The 18,715-nt window shown below is 40.3% G+C and overlaps 1 long non-coding RNA gene across 2 annotated transcripts in view; it reads left to right on the top strand.

Annotated features, from left to right (window-relative positions):
* LOC146785403 (uncharacterized) overlaps positions 1–18,265 on the top strand; it is a 259,272-nt gene extending 241,007 nt beyond the window's left edge. For both annotated transcript variants that reach the window (XR_014970634.1, XR_014970635.1), the window contains one exon: positions 17,814–18,265. This is a non-coding gene — a long non-coding RNA (uncharacterized LOC146785403). The remainder of the gene's footprint in view (positions 1–17,813) is intronic.
* The last annotated feature ends 450 nt before the right edge of the window (positions 18,266–18,715 follow it).

Below are 18,715 nucleotides of genomic sequence, written 5' to 3'. Positions count from 1 at the left end.
CCCCTCCTACTCCTGTTTCAAAAGGGACCTGAAACTCCATCTCCTCAACAAATACTTTGCTGACCAACGTCAACAAACCTAGACTTCAATATCCGAGTTGACGCCTCTTTCTCTTGACATTCAAGGATAGTTGGTGACCGGACTGTGTTAGCCACCTTTGTTTGTTTTCTCTCCCTCCCTTGCACTGTTTACCTATTTTTCATGTTGTATTTTTTATCTCTGTTTTGCTTCCTTACCGCCTTCCTACTATGCAATGCAACTTTCTTCTGTTTTTTACAGTGTGTATGTAAAGCGCTCTGAAACCCACAGGTCAAGCTAGCGCTATCTAAAACTTAAAAAAATATATGTCTGTTTGTCATGTCAAATTACTATGTGTCCTGCATTCCTCAGGACACAAAGAATGAGGACATTGCATAGATTGTTTGCTTTTGGTGCAGGATGTGTCCCTTAAAGCATTATGTTATTTGAGGACACAATGCTGGCACATGTGAACCATGGTGCAAGGGTGTGTGTGTTTGTGCTAGTCACTAATATGTGATGGTGCATATGGTGCAGACTCGGGTGTACAAATTCTCCCTACTTCCACGGATAGAGTAAATTCACAGATACACGCACATACACTCATCATACGCTTGGGCCCATTTCACTAACATACACTCAGATTACTCTATTAGCACTGAACCTGTGGAAAGAAAACCTTCTAAACACCCTGCATCTACACACATGGTCGATAAGACCTAATTGACACTGTCTTGAGTCATGATTTTAACCAATAATAATCAACAATAATCAAAATAGAGTACTCAATAATTGACAAGAAATAATAACCAACACTGTATTTAAAATTATGATTCTTTATCTAAAATTAGTTCAAATGAAAATCAATTCAAAGCAAATCACTATTCTCATAATTACCTATTCTAGCTAAATGTCAGAATGGGCCAGGACAGGTCTCTCAGTAAAAGTCTCCCAAGTCGCCGTCCTCACAGCATAGATCCTCACCAACGCAGGTTTGGGAAGAAGTGGCAAAGTGGCAAAAACCCTCTCTAGGCTAACAATATTTATAATAATTCAAACAATAGAAGGCAACATAAAATGTTTTCGATATCCGCTGAACCGCTGAGCAGAGCGAGCAGGAAAGGATGTAGCATTGCTACATTTGGAAAACCTCCGCTCAGAAAAAATCACAAAAATAAAAAAACACAACACGGAACTGGAAATTAAAAAGTAACTCTTCATGTTCATCTTTCCTCGGAACCAACATCATGATCTCAGAGTTCATTCATTATGGCTCCTTTGTCCTCCAAGGTTGCTCAGATGCATCTGGATGCTTGCCCACGGAAAATTTTAACCAGGCGAAAACTGTGGTCAGATGACTCTCGACCATGTTCAGCAAGGCCTTCTCATCACAAAATCACTCGAGGCCAGGCTGCAAACGGCAGCCATTTTATTCTAGGCCAGAACGTATCATCTTAATTAAAAGAGACAAAAACAACGTTACCACAACATAGTGATTAAACAGTGTTAACCCCACTAATACCCTTATGTGTATGTAATTATTTAGCCTTTGCAACACAGAAAAGCATTAGTACATAACATTTAAAAAGCGTTTTCGTGCTTTAAAATAAACAGCACTCAGCAACATTTATTTAATAAAACATGCACATTATTAAAGCAATACGAAAGCATTCCCACGTGTCGTTTTTCTCTCATTAGTACGTATTGGTTAGTTAAAACATTTACACAAAACAAATAATTAGTAATTATAAATTAATATTTTTAATTATGACAAATAGACAAACCAGAGCTTAAAAACCCAATAGATTTTCAACAGAAAACTCTGCTCCAGCAATCCCCCCTTTGGTGATATTATCACCAAATAAACAACCCAAAAAAAATTTGTAAAATTTTAATCCCAATTTTTAGGAGAAACTGGAAATGTCTTTTTCTTTTACACAACACTAGACACCAGACTCCCTTTCATCATCCCTCTTTGTCTCCAAATAAACACTCTCCCTCAATTCTTCTAATTCTATTTCTTGTGGTTCTCTTTTCAACCTTTTGTTTCTCTTTTCATTATTTCTTTCAATCAATTTCTTTTTCCCTCCCCTGTTTTTACAACACAAGCACACCAATCTTAGTATCAATAAAGCAACAATTATACAAGTCAAAGGAAACAATATCTTACCTATAATAGTACTACCTATTTTTGCAATAAAATTCTTAACAGCAACTATTTTATTAGCTATTTTAGTCCAGATACTCTCAGCTTCCAGTGGTATTAATTCTTCATGCAAATCAGTAATATTTTTGATATAGACCTTCAGGTCTTTGCTTTCGTCTGGAATGTAAGTGCAACAATGTTGAACTTTCAATATTCCACAAACTCCACCCTCCTTGGCCAATAAAATATCAAGGGCAAGTCGATTTTGCATAGACATGGCACGTACGGCAATCAATTCCGTATTCACCAAAACAAACCCTCCAGCGGTATTTGTCGATAAGCGGTCCACCACTGTTGACAGTTTCCGAATTTTATATGCATTCAAAGAAATTCCCACTGCTGGAATTAAAGCTCCAAAAATGTCACCCACTATTTCTGACCAAGTTTCTCTCTTAAAACGAGTTAGTAAATTAATATGTTCTACATCTTCTATTCTATCTACATGGAAAATCTTTGGAAAAACCAGGCCCACATAACACGTGCCATACCAATGGTCAGGCAACTTGTAATAAGCCTTGTTCCCACAAACATAATACACTCCTGGGAAAATTGGATCCTCTCCTCCTCTAAAACCCCATCCTGTTGCAATGAAGTATGTATCATGACACTCACTAGTCCCAACAAAGTATGTATCATATTGGGATTTCCTTCTTGTAATGCACAGCTTACCCTTCTGTGGTGCATCTAAAGCTAAAGTTGGACTAGCTCCATTTCTCAATTCTTTTCCCATCTCAATGTCCCAAATTGTCTCACTCATTTTGTATTTCCCTACCTTTTCATGCATGCTCAATCTCCTTTCCTCCACCATGTTTAGGAAAGCTTTCTCCTCTTCTTTCAAACTACAAGTTAAATTATTCTTAAAAATGTAATCTAATGTTAATTCTTCTTTCTCAATAAAAATCTCACCAAAAATGTTAGCTTCTTTAGCTGGATTCAGCTTCTCATTCATAGGCAATTGCCCCAAAATACTATCTTTGTTAGACATCTTATAATCTATTTTCCCTAGCAAATAAAAAACACTACTTAACACACTACAAGAAATTCCATACGTAGCTGGTAAATGGTGATAAGTAACACCCTCTGAAACGGATGCAGGTAACTGCATACATACGTAGCAATCCCTCACTTCCATTGTCTTCACATATTCATACAACAATTTCGAAAAAACATTGCTAGAAAAATCATTAATTGACCTATCTTTATGCATGTAAGTATTACTAATTCTAGTTGGAACTACTTTTTGCGAACTTTTCTCTACATTAGTCTCATTCTCAGTATGTATTTCAAATGTACCTATTGTAACTCTAAATGTAACTAATAAAGCTAAAACACCCCATATTAGCATTAATAATGCAGTACAGCAACAGCACATCCTACACCATCATTTCAAGGAGGCACATCTACTTTGATTATTCTCTATGTTAGCCATTTTACTACTTTGACCTTGTCTTTTGACTTAGCCTCTACTACTCCACTACTGTATTATTCTCTATTTCTGGATTACTTCAAACAGCTGGATTTCAGACTTTCCCCTTTTCACTTTTCTCCAAGTGATTCCTTCAGTTCACTCAATTTGGATGTTCATCACTCTTCACTCCTTCTTCTTCAGCAACATCAAATTGTATCAGATCATCAACAACATCCTGTGCATCCGACTCTTCTCCAATGTCAGTCAGGATAACTTTTAAGATTCCAACAGATTTGTCCTTTTCCTCAACCACTTTTCTCAAGATCCCCTCCGGATTGTCTCGATTCACTGTTTCTTCTTCTTCTCCTCCTTCAGACAGTGCCACATAAGACCATTCCGGTGATCTGTACTTTTGGTTGGGTTTTCTAATTCTCTTTATCTCCTCGGGTTCTCTTGACTCCTTTTGCTCCTTCCTTTTTACTTCGTTTTGACTCGACACTTCATTCACTTGTTCAGCTTTCGATGTATTTGCTCTTATCAGTCTGTATCTCAGCCTCTTTACTCTGTTGTTAGGCCAAAAATCTCCTCTTACAACCTTTTTCGGTCTTGTTTCTGTATTATTTCTCTCTCCAATCCAAGTTCTCTTTCTCAGAACTCGACCTTCTGATTTTTCATTCTCACTTTCATCCGATTCTGTTTCAAATGCCTCTTCCTCTTCAGCAGTTTTCTTCCGCTCCACAGTCTTTTTCACCACTGTTTGAGACTTCCCTACTTCTTTCCCTCCTCGAGTCTCCAACACGCAATCTTCTTGCTGTCTACTTGTCCCTTCACCTAGCTTATCAGAAGTGTTCCCTACACCTCCTCGGGGGTCTTCCGCAATCTGTCCCTCTCTATCTTCTTCTGACCCTACTTCTTCAGGTATAATCTCAAGTGGTTCTTCAATCTCCTCCTCTTCTGATTCAGGAGTAATTTCTGTGGAACTGCTCTTTTCTCTTCTTTTTCCTCCACTGCTTTTTGGAACTTCAGGCTCTCTTACAGAATCTGATCTCCCTTCTGAGACTCTCAATGGTTCTCTTGAAGTCTTTTCTGCTTCTTTTTCTGAACTTTGATTTTTTCTCACTGGTTCTGGGTCTTCATCATCACTGGAATCTGACTCTTCAAAATACTCCTTGCCAGTCCCATCCTTTGGGTTTGGAACTCTCAGAGTATGACTCGCATGTACCCAGTTTTTCACACCAGCACACTTCACTGCAGTTGTCGTAGTCAAAATAACTTGTCTTGGTCTTCCCCACCTTGGAACCAAGCAATTTCCTCTTCTGTGTACTTTAATCCTCACCCAGTCCCCTGGACTCAGATCATGAGCTTGCTTCTTCTCAAGTGTAGTAGCTTCTTCTCCAATCTGGTGAAACACAGAATGAACTGCGTCAGCCAGGCCTTTACAATAATCCAAAATCATGTCATCAGTTATTGTCATCAACTTATTGACAGGCACATATGCATGTCGCATTGCGCGTCCCATTAGGATTTCGTGCGGACTCAACCCAGTAGTTCTATCTGGAGTAGATCTAATAGTCATTAGCACTAGAGGCAAGACATCAGGCCATTTCATTCCAGTGGCTAAACACATCTTACCAATCCTGTTCTTAATTGTGCCATTAATCTGCTCAACCACACCAGAAGCCTCTGGCCTGTATGCACAATGTAGCTTTTGCTGTATGCCCAATGCTTCACAAATCAAACTCATGAGCTCATTATAGAAGTGTCCACCTCTATCAGACTCAATCGTTACTGGAAATCCGTACCTAGGAATCAACTCTCTTAACAGTAATTTTGCCACTGTTATTCCATCATTTCTCCTAGTCGGATAGGCCTCCATCCATCTTGAAAACAAACAAACTACCACTAGAACATACCTCAGTCTGTTCACTTGGGGCATTTCAATGAAATCTACCTGCATTCTCGTGAAAGGACCACCTTCTCTGCCTATCGTTCCCAGACTCACCACTGTCTTTTTCCCAGTGTTAAATTGCTGGCAAATCAAACACCTCTGACAGATGCTCTCTGCAATTGTTCTAAACTTTGCATTGTACCAAGTCTGTTTAAAAGACCTGATCATCGCATCCCTTCCCAAATGTCCCTGGCCAGGATACATCCTTGCCATTGCTGACAGCATGGAATTAGGTATGACTGGTCTGCCATCTCTATAGACCCAAACATGGTCTGTTTCTCTTGGGGCACAACCTGCCTTGATCCAGTCCTTCTTTTCTTCCTTTCCTGCCTCATCCTGCAACTGTTTCACTTCATCCCACGTTTCTAGGACATTAGTAAACATCACAGAACAAAAAGACATTTCACCTTCTCGTTCCCTATTAATTGAGTGATTGTTTTTCGCACAATATTGTGCAATGTCGTTAGCAAATCTATTGCCAACAGTCACAAAATCATCTCCTTGTCCATGAGCAGCACATTTTACAACCGCTAATTCTTTAGGCAGCTGTATCGCCTCAAGCAATTTTCCAATCACTTCAGCATTCTTTATTGGAGTCCCACTCGACGTCAAGAAACCTCTCTGTAGCCAAAGTTGGCCAAAATCATGCACAACTCCAAATCCATACTGACTATCAGTCATCACAGTCACTCTCAGATCTTTCCCAATCTCACAAGCTTTCGTCAATGCCACCAATTCTGCAACTTGTGCGGATTTCACTCCTTTCAATGGTGATGTTTCCATTACTTCTGAAACTTTGCACACTGCATATGCTGCACTCAGCACACCCTCATCATTCCTCAGGCATGATCCATCCACAAACAGCACATGATCACTCTCAAGTAAAGGAAGATCCCTTATGTCTGGTCTCGGTTTTGTACAGTAATCCAACACATCCAAACAATTGTGATCATCTTCTGTCTTCACACCCACATTTTCAATATCCGGCAACAATGTCGCTGGATTCACATTCACACATCTCTCAAGAGTCACACTTGCTGCTCCCAGAATGACTTTCTCATATTTAGTCAGCCGACTATGTGACATATACTGAGTTCTGCTTCTTGTCAAAAGAATTGCCACATTATGAGGTACGAATACCCTTACAGGATATCCCATTATAATTCCCTCACTCTGTTCCAGACTTCTACATGTTGCAGCCACAGATTTCAGACAACCTGGTAAACCCACAGCTACAGGGTCAAGTGTCGATGAGAAGTACGCAATAGGCCTTCTCAGTAATCCATGTTTCTGGATCAACACTGAAAGTGCACATCCATTTCTCTCACTGCAGTACAATTCAAACTCTTTCTCATAGTCTGGCATACCCAAAGCAGGTGCTTCACACATTCTACTCTTCAGCTCCTCAAATGCTGCCATTTGTTCTCCATCTAGTTCCAATGGATCTGTCATCTCACTTTTTGTCAGCTTAATCAGTGGCTTTGCTATCAGCGAGAAATTAATTATCCACTGACGACAATAACCCACCATTCCCAGGAACATTCTCACTTCCCTCTGGGTCTTTGGGGCTTTCATTTCTCTGATGATTCTGATCCTGTCATCAGTCACTTTTCTCAGACCTTTTTCAATATTGTGTCCAAGATAATGCACCTCTTTCTTGCAAAATTGCAATTTAGCTGGAGATACCTTTAACCCTCCATCTGCCAGATGATTCAGTAAAGCTATGGTATCCACTTCACAAGCTTCACGTGTCTTTGATGCCACAAGTAAGTCATCAATATATTGCACTAGTACTGAGTTTTCAGGCATAATCAAACTCTCTAATGACCTTTTCAATAACTGATTGAATATCGAAGGACTCTCTGTATACCCCTGTGGGATACGACACCATGCTAAAATACGCTGGCCAAACCTAAATGCAAAAATCGGTTGGCTGTCATGATGCAATGGAATTGAAAAGAAAGCATGACACAAATCAATCACTGTGTACCACTCAGCATCATGTGGAATCTGATACAAAATCACTGACGGATTTGGCACAATAGGACAACATGCCACCACAATTTGATTAACTTTTCTCAAATCTTGTACAATCCTGAATTTCCCATTAGGTTTCTTTAGCCCCATTATCGGTGAATTACACGGGCTACTCAGTAGTTCTCTCAAAACTCCTTGCTGAATCATTTTCTCAATTATAGGAGTTATTCCCTCAATTATTTCTGGTGTCATTTTATACTGAGGAATGTTAGGATAAGTAATTCCTTCTTTCACTGCAATTTTCACAGGATCTACATTATTCATCAATCCTACATCTTCTCCAGTAAAATCCCAAACTGTCCTTTTCACTGTGTCTCTATTGCCAACAGTCACAAAATCATCTCCTTGTCCATGAGCAGCACATTTTACAACCGCTAATTCTTTAGGCAGCTGTATAGCCTCAAGCAATTTTCCAATCACTTCAGCATTCTTTATTGGAGTCCCACTCGACGTCAAGAAACCTCTCTGTAGCCAAAGTTGGCCAAAATCATGCACAACTCCAAATCCATACTGACTATCAGTCATCACAGTCACTCTCAGACCTTTCCCAATCTCACAAGCTTTCGTCAATGCCACCAATTCTGCAACTTGTGCGGATTTCACTCCTTTCAATGGTGATGCTTCCATTACTTCTGAAACTTTGCACACTGCATATGCTGCACTCAGCACACCCTCATCATTCCTCAGGCATGATCCATCCACAAACAGCACATGATCACTCTCAAGTAAAGGAAGATCCCTTATGTCTGGTCTCGGTTTTGTACAGTAATCCAACACATCCAAACAATTGTGATCATCTTCTGTCTTCACACCCACATTTTCAATATCCGGCAACAATGTCGCTGGATTCACATTCACACATCTCTCAAGAGTCACATTTGATGCTCCCAGAATGACTTTCTCATATTTAGTCAGCCGACTATGTGACATATACTGAGTTCTGCTTCTTGTCAAAAGAATTGCCACATTATGAGGTACGAATACCCTTACAGGATATCCCATTATAATTCCCTCACTCTGTTCCAGACTTCTACATGTTGCAGCCACAGATTTCAGACAACCTGGTAAACCCACAGCTACAGGGTCAAGTGTCGATGAGAAGTACGCAATAGGCCTTCTCAGTAATCCATGTTGCTGGATCAACACTGAAAGTGCACATCCATTTCTCTCACTGCAGTACAATTCAAACTCTTTCTCATAGTCTGGCATACCCAAAGCAGGTGCTTCACACATTCTACTCTTCAGTTCCTCAAATGCTGCCATTTGTTCTCCATCTAGTTCCAATGGATCTGTCATCTCACTTTTTGTCATCTTAATCAGTGGCTTTGCTATCAGCGAGAAATTAATTATCCACTGACGACAATAACCCACCATTCCCAGGAACATTCTCATTTCCCTCTGGGTCTTTGAAGCTTTCATTTCTCTGATGATTCTGATCCTGTCATCAGTCACTTTTCTCAGACCTTTTTCAATATTGTGTCCAAGATAATGCACCTCTTTCTTGCAAAATTGCAATTTAGCTGGAGATACCTTTAACCCTCCATCTGCCAGATGATTCAGTAAAGCTATGGTATCCACTTCACAAGCTTCACGTGTCTTTGATGCCACAAGTAAGTCATCAATATATTGCACTAGTACTGAGTTTTCAGGCATAATCAAACTCTCTAATGACCTTTTCAATAACTGATTGAATATCGAAGGACTCTCTGTATACCCCTGTGGGATACGACACCATGCTAAAATACGCTGGCCAAACCTAAATGCAAAAATCGGTTGGCTGTCATGATGCAATGGAATTGAAAAGAAAGCATGACACAAATCAATCACTGTGTACCACTCAGCATCATGTGGAATCTGATACAAAATCACTGACGGATTTGGCACAATAGGACAACATGCCACCACAATTTGATTAACTTTTCTCAAATCTTGTACAATCCTGAATTTCCCATTAGGTTTCTTTAGCCCCATTATCGGTGAATTACACGGGCTACTCAGTAGTTCTCTCAAAACTCCTTGCTGAATCATTTTCTCAATTATAGGAGTTATTCCCTCAATTATTTCTGGTGTCATTTTATACTGAGGAATGTTAGGATAAGTAATTCCTTCTTTCACTGCAATTTTCACAGGATCTACATTATTCATCAATCCTACATCTTCTCCAGTAAAATCCCAAACTGTCCTTTTCACTGTGTCTCTCAACTCTTGAGGCAAATCCTCCGGATCAAACACAGCATATGCACCAATTAACTCACTCTCTCTATTTTCTAGAGTCATTCGGTACAAAACATCCTCATCTGGTGTTTCAAAAGCTATTCCATCCGGTGTACAAAAAATTGTACAATTCATCTTACAAAGCAGATCCCTACCTAACAAATTCACTGGACTAGTGTCACAGACAATAAATCTGTGCATGTCTGAAAATTTCGCTATTTGTACTCTTACTGGTTCAGTAAGACGTGTCTTGATTTTTGTATTGGCTACACCAACTACTTGGATTGCTTCATCCGAGAGAGGAAGATTTCTAATATCTGCTGACCTAACAGTTGATCTTGTCGCACCTGTGTCTACTAAAAAAGTAACACCTTCTTCATTTATTTTCCCATCCACAAATGGTCCTGCCTGGTCTATTTCTAGAGTTGCACCAAGTATGCACTCTTCCTCCTCTCTTCGGCACCGTCAATAATCACCTTCAGACTCACTCCCTTCATTCTTTAACAAGTACTGCTGTACCTGGTTAGAACGCCTTGGTTTGTTTACCTGCTCATCATTGTAGAATCCCGAATCCGGATTATACTTTTGTGACCCTCTATTCTGCGGCAAGGGCGGTTTTGACTCTTGACTCTGCTGTTTCACAACAGAAGATTGTTGCTGCTGTCGATTATTCCCTTCGTTCTGCACCTGTTGATTTAAGTTTTTATTCTCATTATTCGCTAATGGTGGATTGGTACACTCAGATCTCCAATGTCCCAGTTGGCCACAGTTGTGACACAGGAACTTCTTTTTGGCTTCCTCAAGATTCCCCTTTCCTTTCCCTGCATATCTAGGTCTATTCCCTTGATTATTCCCTGCATTATTCGCCTGTTCCACCAATTGTGCTTCCTGTCTTTCCGCAACTTTCACTTGTGCCCACATTGCTTTCTCTTTCAGCTTTCTCTGTTTTGCTTCAATTTCATCACTGAAATATTTTGCATGTCTCAAAATCTCATCTATTTTCTTACTCTGCCACTCCACAGTATGCTCACGAATTCTCTCACTAATCTCAGGTCTCAGGCCATATAGAAATCTGTATACAAAATGACTCAAATCCTTGTCACCCAGGTGTTCATCCCCACTGAATTGTTTAAAAGCCAGTATCAGCCTCTCATAAAAAGCATGAACTGATTCTTTTGCTTCCTGATGTGTTCGATCTATTTTAACCCAGTCTGTCTCTTTTAGAGGTACTTTATTTTTCAGGTATACGATCACCTGCTCATACTTTCTCATTACCTCTGGATCTGGTGCTCCTGTTCTTTGATCTCTTGGATATTCCTCAGTAGGCCTACTTACAACTATTTTACACTCAGCCCACAAATCTGCTGGAACAATTATATCAAACAGACTATTCAGGTCAATCCACAGCACTTTTGACAATTTCACAAACCTGTCTACCTGCCTATACCACTCGACGGGCTTTTCTCTCAGTCGAGGGAAATCATTCGTAAATGATAAAATATCCTGTCTGGTCCATGGAACATGTACATATCCTCCTCCAGGTATTTCTCTCATAGGATAAGCAACAGTGGATGCTTTCTCTTTTTCTCTCACAGGAAATGCTGAATAAGTCCTATCCTCTGATTCTTCTCTTTTCTTGTACCACCTATCCTTCCACTTCTCAACATCACCCCATTTTCGCAATAAAGCGATCATCTCTTTAATCTGTCCTGTTCTACCAGCACCATTCAAATTTTCAATGTCTTTATCCGTGAAATCCATCCTGTAAGACTTCTGCAAAGCTTTCACTTTATCCATATCAACTCCTTGCTCATTCGCTATTGCTCTTAACCTGTCATGTGTATTTTTAGTTCTCCAGGTGATATTTTTACACATAAATAACAATTCACCATCATGATGATTTTTTAGAATTTCTGTAGGAACTGTCCCTGCAACAAGCTCTTCTAATTCTACACGTAACCTAGCCACATCAATTGCCTGTGAATCTTTATCCCTCTTTTGAAGAACTTTCATCCATTCATTCAAATCCTCAGCTGTTATTTCATTAGATTTTCCCTCTGGAACCACTTTCTTCTGCGGTTCTAAAATCGGCATCCCTGAACAACTAGCTTCACCAGCATTCAATCCTGAATTAGACTGCATCTCTAATCTATCACTACATGTCTCATGTCTGGATTTTTCTGTCCTTTTTCCTGAATCTCCTGAAGGACCAGCCAAATTTGTCAATCTATTCCCAACACATGGAATCACCAAACCATTCTCACCTATCCTCTGCTTATCAAAAACAGGCATAATCGGACCTATGGTTACAGGCACCGTAACAGCATCTAGATTCTTTGTCAGCTCTTTGATCTTTTCAGTCAACTCCGATGTAGTTCTGGCTAATTCTCTCGTATTTTCGCCACTACTTCTAATCTCTCTCTCCCTGAAAGGATTACCACTTCTTGACTCAGGTGTCACATTTTCTGTCTCAATGATACGCAATGTATCTCTTATCGGAGAAACAACTGGTGTACTCTCTTCTGGTTCTGGTCTATATGGGGGTGGTCTTTTGTAAATCATGTCATTCAAGACTTCATCCTCATACTCACTAACTCCATATCTTCTCACTTCTGCCTCAGGAACCCTTTCTGTACCCTTCTCTTCAATTGTTCTCATAGGGTATAATCCCTCTGACATACTAGCATCTCGCCATCTCGTCATTCGATCATGATGAGTTTCACGACCATGTCTCCTCCCAAACATATACCTATAATTTCCCCCAGACCTCTGCTTCTCACGCTCATGTACTTCCTCTTCCCATTCCACTAAAGCCTCAAACTGTGTCGGCCTTGGTCTTGGGTCAAGACATAACATCTTTTCCCGCAAATTTTTCAACACGGCCAGATTAAATGAACCATGTTCTGGAAATGCTAGAACACCATCTTCCTTTGTATACCTAACCCAATTCTCCAACCATATACAGGTATGATACCCATATCTCGCAGCCATGAAGGATGCAGGCGTTTTCGATGGAGGTAACAATTCACCCTCTCTCGTTTAACATCTTTATCCTTGTCGAACCAATTTTTAATCTTTCTGAACAAAGATTTTTTCTTTTTCTCCTCTTGGTAATACATTTCTGCTTTTACCAAAACTTTCTAATCCCTTCCGTAATACAACTGAATAGTACGATGTTTTATCCAATAACAGCGCGACTCACACTAACGCACCAAATCCTGGAGCGTCTACGTCACTAGAATACCTCTTCCAATCCTTGCGCGGCTCACACCAACGCACCAATCTCAGCGCGAGCACTGTTCCGATCTAATATCCAATCAGAGCGCGGTCTGTTTGACGTCAGCAGTCGCTGCAGTTTCTCGCTCCTGTCTCCTGTCAGTCGTCTACCCCTCCTTTACAAAAATTTTCAGTAGACTTCGTGTCAGATTCTACAAAATCTATTAGTTACAACATATAAACATCTCCATTGTCTGCTTCGCTAACCAAAGAATAGTAAAGAAAAATCTATTTCACAAGAATCTCTCGTTGACACAGTAGCACATCCCTCTACTCTGCCCTTCTAACATGCATTCATTAACTGTTTCCTCTAGGACTGCTCCAAAGAGTTTTACAATTAACTAAATATATGAGCATTCACGCACATTCATACAAGAAAATGTAGTACATACACACAGAATCCTGCTTTTCCCGAGAACAGCGAACAATCTGCTCCTCTACAGAATTATAACATACGTTAACCAAGCAGCGCTTACCTCTGCCCAGTCCTTCAAACAAGCTCAGAGAATACCTATTACTCCTCCCGCAATAAGCTTTAACGGTGAACCTTACGGATCCCTGGGACTTAAGACCAGAGTTTCACAGATAACCTTCGCCACCATTCATACTCCTTTCTATACCAGAAATATTTCTAATAGTAACACACAACAATGTCACTAATTCCGAACACAGACAATGTGACGTGCAACTTCAATTGTCACACGTTTTCTTTTTCCTGCCTACATACAGGACCAACAATCCCGTCTTTCCCGAGAGCAGCATATACTTCCCTCTGCCCTACTACAGAACTGCTACCAGCTCCCAAATTCCAGAAGCACTACATAAAACTCAACATGACGACTCCAACATATAGTATTAGTACATATACCAACATCAATCAATAATCAATAAATCAAAAGCCAATGTACAAGCAATCTAATCAGATCAAGACAATCATCAAAACCATCCTCTGCTACCAGGAAATTGGTGCAGATTCGGGTGTACAAATTCTCCCTACTTCCACGGATAGAGTAAATTCACAGATACACGCACATACACTCATCATACGCTTGGGCCCATTTCACTAACATACACTCAGATTACTCTATTAGCACTGAACCTGTGGAAAGAAAACCTTCTAAACACCCTGCATCTACACACATGGTCGATAAGACCTAATTGACACTGTCTTGAGTCATGATTTTAACCAATAATAATCAACAATAATCAAAATAGAGTACTCAATAATTGACAAGAAATAATAACCAACACTGTATTTAAAATTATGATTCTTTATCTAAAATTAGTTCAAATGAAAATCAATTCAAAGCAAATCATTATTCTCATAATTACCTATTCTAGCTAAATGTCAGAATGGGTCAGGACAGGTCTCTCAGTAAAAGTCTCCCAAGTCGCCGTCCTCACAGCATAGATCCTCACCAACGCAGGTTTGGGAAGAAGTGGCAAAGTGGCAAAAACCCTCTCTAGGCTAACAATATTTATAATAATTCAAACAATAGAAGGCAACATAAAATGTTTTCGATATCCGCTGAACCGCTGAGCAGAGCGAGCAGGAAAGGATGTAGCATCGCTACATTTGGAAAACCTCCGCTCAGAAAAAATCACAAAAATAAAAAAACACAACACGGAACTGGAAATTAAAAAGTAACTCTTCATGTTCATCTTTCCTCGGAACCAACATCATGATCTCAGAGTTCATTCATTATGGCTCCTTTGTCCTCCAAGGTTGCTCAGATGCATCTGGATGCTTGCCCAGAACTGCTACTGTCCTCACGGAAAATTTTAACCAGGCGAAAACTGTGGTCAGATGACTCTCGACCATGTTCAGCAAGGCCTTCTCATCACAAAATCACTCGAGGCCAGGCTGCAAACGGCAGCCATTTTATTCTAGGCCAGAACGTATCATCTTAATTAAAAGAGACAAAAACAACGTTACCACAACATAGTGATTAAACAGTGTTAACCCCACTAATACCCTTATGTGTATGTAATTATCTAGCCTTTGCAACACAGAAAAGCATTAGTACATAACATTTAAAAAGCGTTTTCGTGCTTTAAAATAAACAGCACTCAGCAACATTTATTTAATAAAACATGCACATTATTAAAGCAATACGAAAGCATTCCCACGTGTCGTTTTTCTCTCATTAGTACGTATTGGTTAGTTAAAACATTTACACAAAACAAATAATTAGTAATTATAAATTAATATTTTTAATTATGACAAATAGACAAACCAGAGCTTAAAAACCCAATAGATTTTCAACAGAAAACTCTGCTCCAGCACATACGCCAATAAACCATGGATGTGCTGTATGTTAGGAATATGGCACATTTCAGCCCTTCACTTTGGATGCAAGTCAGCGCAACCAGATGACATCCAGTGCTGCCCTGTGGCAACATCTGCTATATGAGGGCTTGTGTGTGCATTCAGTTGTTTGAAAGCGCCTCACTAATGTAACACTATGTGAAATGCTGTGTCCAAACACCGTGTTGAAGTAAGGGATTCCCTTTCTTTAGTCTGGGTGTCCATAGGTAAATTCCATGGTCATGAAACATGTGATGTATCCCAGACCTGTGAAACTGAAATGTAGTCATATTTTAACCTTGCAAGATCATATCTATCATGTTACATTACATTACTCAGTCAGTCAGTCAGTGAAAAACTGTATTTGGTCTTTTATAACCATAAAAACATACAAGATAGACAACATACCATTCGTTAAAATTAGTAGATAAAAATGATAAAATAACATCCTACCCTGTAGTTCATAACTGTCACAAATACAATTCAGTAGGTTCAGCAAACTGCACGTGCAAATTGTAAACTATGCAGAAGGTGATATCTCAATATTCAGTACAAATTATTTGGCCAATAGTCCGCAAAACGTTTTAACATTTTTTTTTTTTTAAACTTCTAAAAGGCACAATTCATTTTTTAATCTCATAAAAATTTGGAAATTACCCTCTGCTTTACTTTTAACCTTTCCTAGCTCGTTCGCCACCTAGAACTATAAAAATATGCAGCTCAGAACTCATTACATTTGAGGAACTCTTTACCTTTTTTTTTAATGTATTTCCCCATGGCACAAGCTATGTCTAAATTAATCATTTCCACTAAAAGGTTTACTGCTTGCAGACTGTTTTTAATATACTTTTTAAAAAATCGAACATAAAACCTCTCTTCGGATTTCTAAAACCTTCTGGCAATCCAGTAATATATGTAGGATATCACATGTTGTTCCTAAAGTGCAGGTGCATATTCCCTTACTGTTTATCATAGACCTTTTCACCCCTTTATCCACGTAACATGGGTTTACCCCGATTCTTAACTATAGCAGTTCTCACCTTAGCAGGCAACTAGGTAGCCTGTCTATACAAGGAAAACGTAGTTCATTTTCCCACGCTAAGGCCATTTGGAGAACTGAGCTTTTCCTCAAGAGGTAATCTTGGTCCTGTGCTCAAGAGATTTCTTTTTCAGGATCCTAAGTTCACTCTTATCAATCTTAAGTTGGAGGGACTGGGGGCACAGCGTAAGCTTTATCATGCGACACGCCTTATTGATAGTGGCTCTGATCTGATTGGCCCACGTTAGCTCACTGTTTACAATCTCGTTTCTGCACCATTGTGAGATTTTATAATCATCTCCCGATCCCAAACTCTGCCAGAAACGTAATAGAGCCATGCTAGCTGTTATACCCCATGAGGTGATTCCGAATTCTAGTCTCACTGCCTGAACCATTGACAATTTAGGCAAAGAGAATAGATTTTTCAGAGTGTTTCCCTCCGCCACGTCCCACCCGTTTTTGCCACTCAGATAAAGCACCTCTGCACCATATAAAAATTACTCATCGTATACATACATCCTATCCTATGTGACCACCGTTTTGTGATGCACAAACCACTCAATCGGTCCTTCAAGGCTTCAGACTATGCAGCAAGGTACAGCCTCATGCACAAACTACATCTCCCATGACAGCCAACAACACAGTTATTTTGGGAATAATGTGCCTGTCTTGGAGCGATGCTCAACATTTTATGCCAGTACAGGCACCAACCCTTGGACACAGAATCACGTGGAACATATGTCCTACACTGTCCCCAAGCAGTGTGGCAGTGTAGTGTGGTTAGTCTACCAGTGCACTGTACAGCGCCATATTCTCACATAACTCAAACCCTCTGTGTACTGTCAACATAGTGGACACAGTGCACTACCTTGTGTACACTATCATGTCCCACATTGATATCCACTCACTGCCCTCCCCATGGCAGTACACAATGAACAACATTGACTCCAACTCTCGCTGCCAACTATGTGTGACTGAAGGACACAACATCATGTGCTCCAACTTCAGGTTGTAAAATCAGCCATGTATCAGTGCAGAAATTGCATTAGTAGTCAATAACAGATACAATTGATGAGTGCGAGGGATTTGTCTACTCAATGGCTAAATGACTCTCCTTACTGGCAAAAATCATCACCTTCATGGCATTGGCACTCACAAGTATGACCAATGGTAAGTATGTGTAGCACAGTGTCAGCGATATCCCATTCCTACTTGCATCAATGCCACACAATGTCATAGCACGTCTCTTACAGTAGGCAAGGTGTATGAGTCATTCATGACACATAACAGAATGTACATGATTGTGGGGCCATCTCCTGTCATGACTCTTAACTAATCTTACTCCTCCTGTCTTTGCAGCTGACCAAGCCAATGATATGCTGTGGGTGAAGACTCCTCTTAAAAATCCTCATATGGAACCCCATCGGAGGTGCAATCATGCCCTAAGCAGGACCCGGTCCATAGCACAGCGGACATTCTGCATACTGTAATCCAGCTTCAGGAGTCTGGGTATGTTTGTGGCCCGATTGCTCTACTCGCACCAATGGTATTCAAAATGATACTAGTTTGCTGCATATTGCACAATAATTCTGGCAGGACAAATGGACCATAGGCTGATGCCAATGAGGAGCATGAAATGCCGGACAATGAGGATGAGGAAAATGAGGAGCCACATCAAACTGTTCCATCAGTAGCAGCAACACGGAAGAGGAACCATATCATTCAAAGTTTTGTTCATTGATGCATGAGTGACTTACATGTCACAAAATGATGACTACATGAAACTGTGTACATAAATATGTAAATAAATATATGAGCACTACCAGTGTGTATGCATTTTAATTTCATAGTCACAGTAAACATCAACACATTAACATCACACCTGCTACTAATTGCCACACAGAAAATGTATGTAACTATGTTGTGACGAGGTGCCAGCTGCTGACCAGCCGGGGGACGAGGATCCCGATACATTCCCACGTTACCTTTCCCCCCTCCTTTCTTTTCAGTTGTCTTCTACCTTGGAGGTGATGTGGGCCTTTAAGGATCTCAGCGTTCGGGACTCTAGCCCCGCCCACTAACCAGGAAGTTGGAGTTCTATTGGAGGAATCCGCCTGACCTCCAACGTCATAACGGGGCCAGTGGAAATCCTCGAGGAAGACGCCGACCGGACGAGGGAGAAGCCGGAACAGCTGACGAGTCCTCCGCCTGCTGCGACACCGAACGCCGGAGTTTCAGGACGAGAAGCAGACGAGAGGGAC

The sequence above is a fragment of the Triturus cristatus genome, chromosome 11, assembly GCF_964204655.1.
Source record: "Triturus cristatus chromosome 11, aTriCri1.1, whole genome shotgun sequence".
NCBI classification, from domain to species: domain Eukaryota; kingdom Metazoa; phylum Chordata; class Amphibia; order Caudata; family Salamandridae; genus Triturus; species Triturus cristatus.
This window is presented reverse-complemented; position numbering and strand designations above follow the sequence as displayed.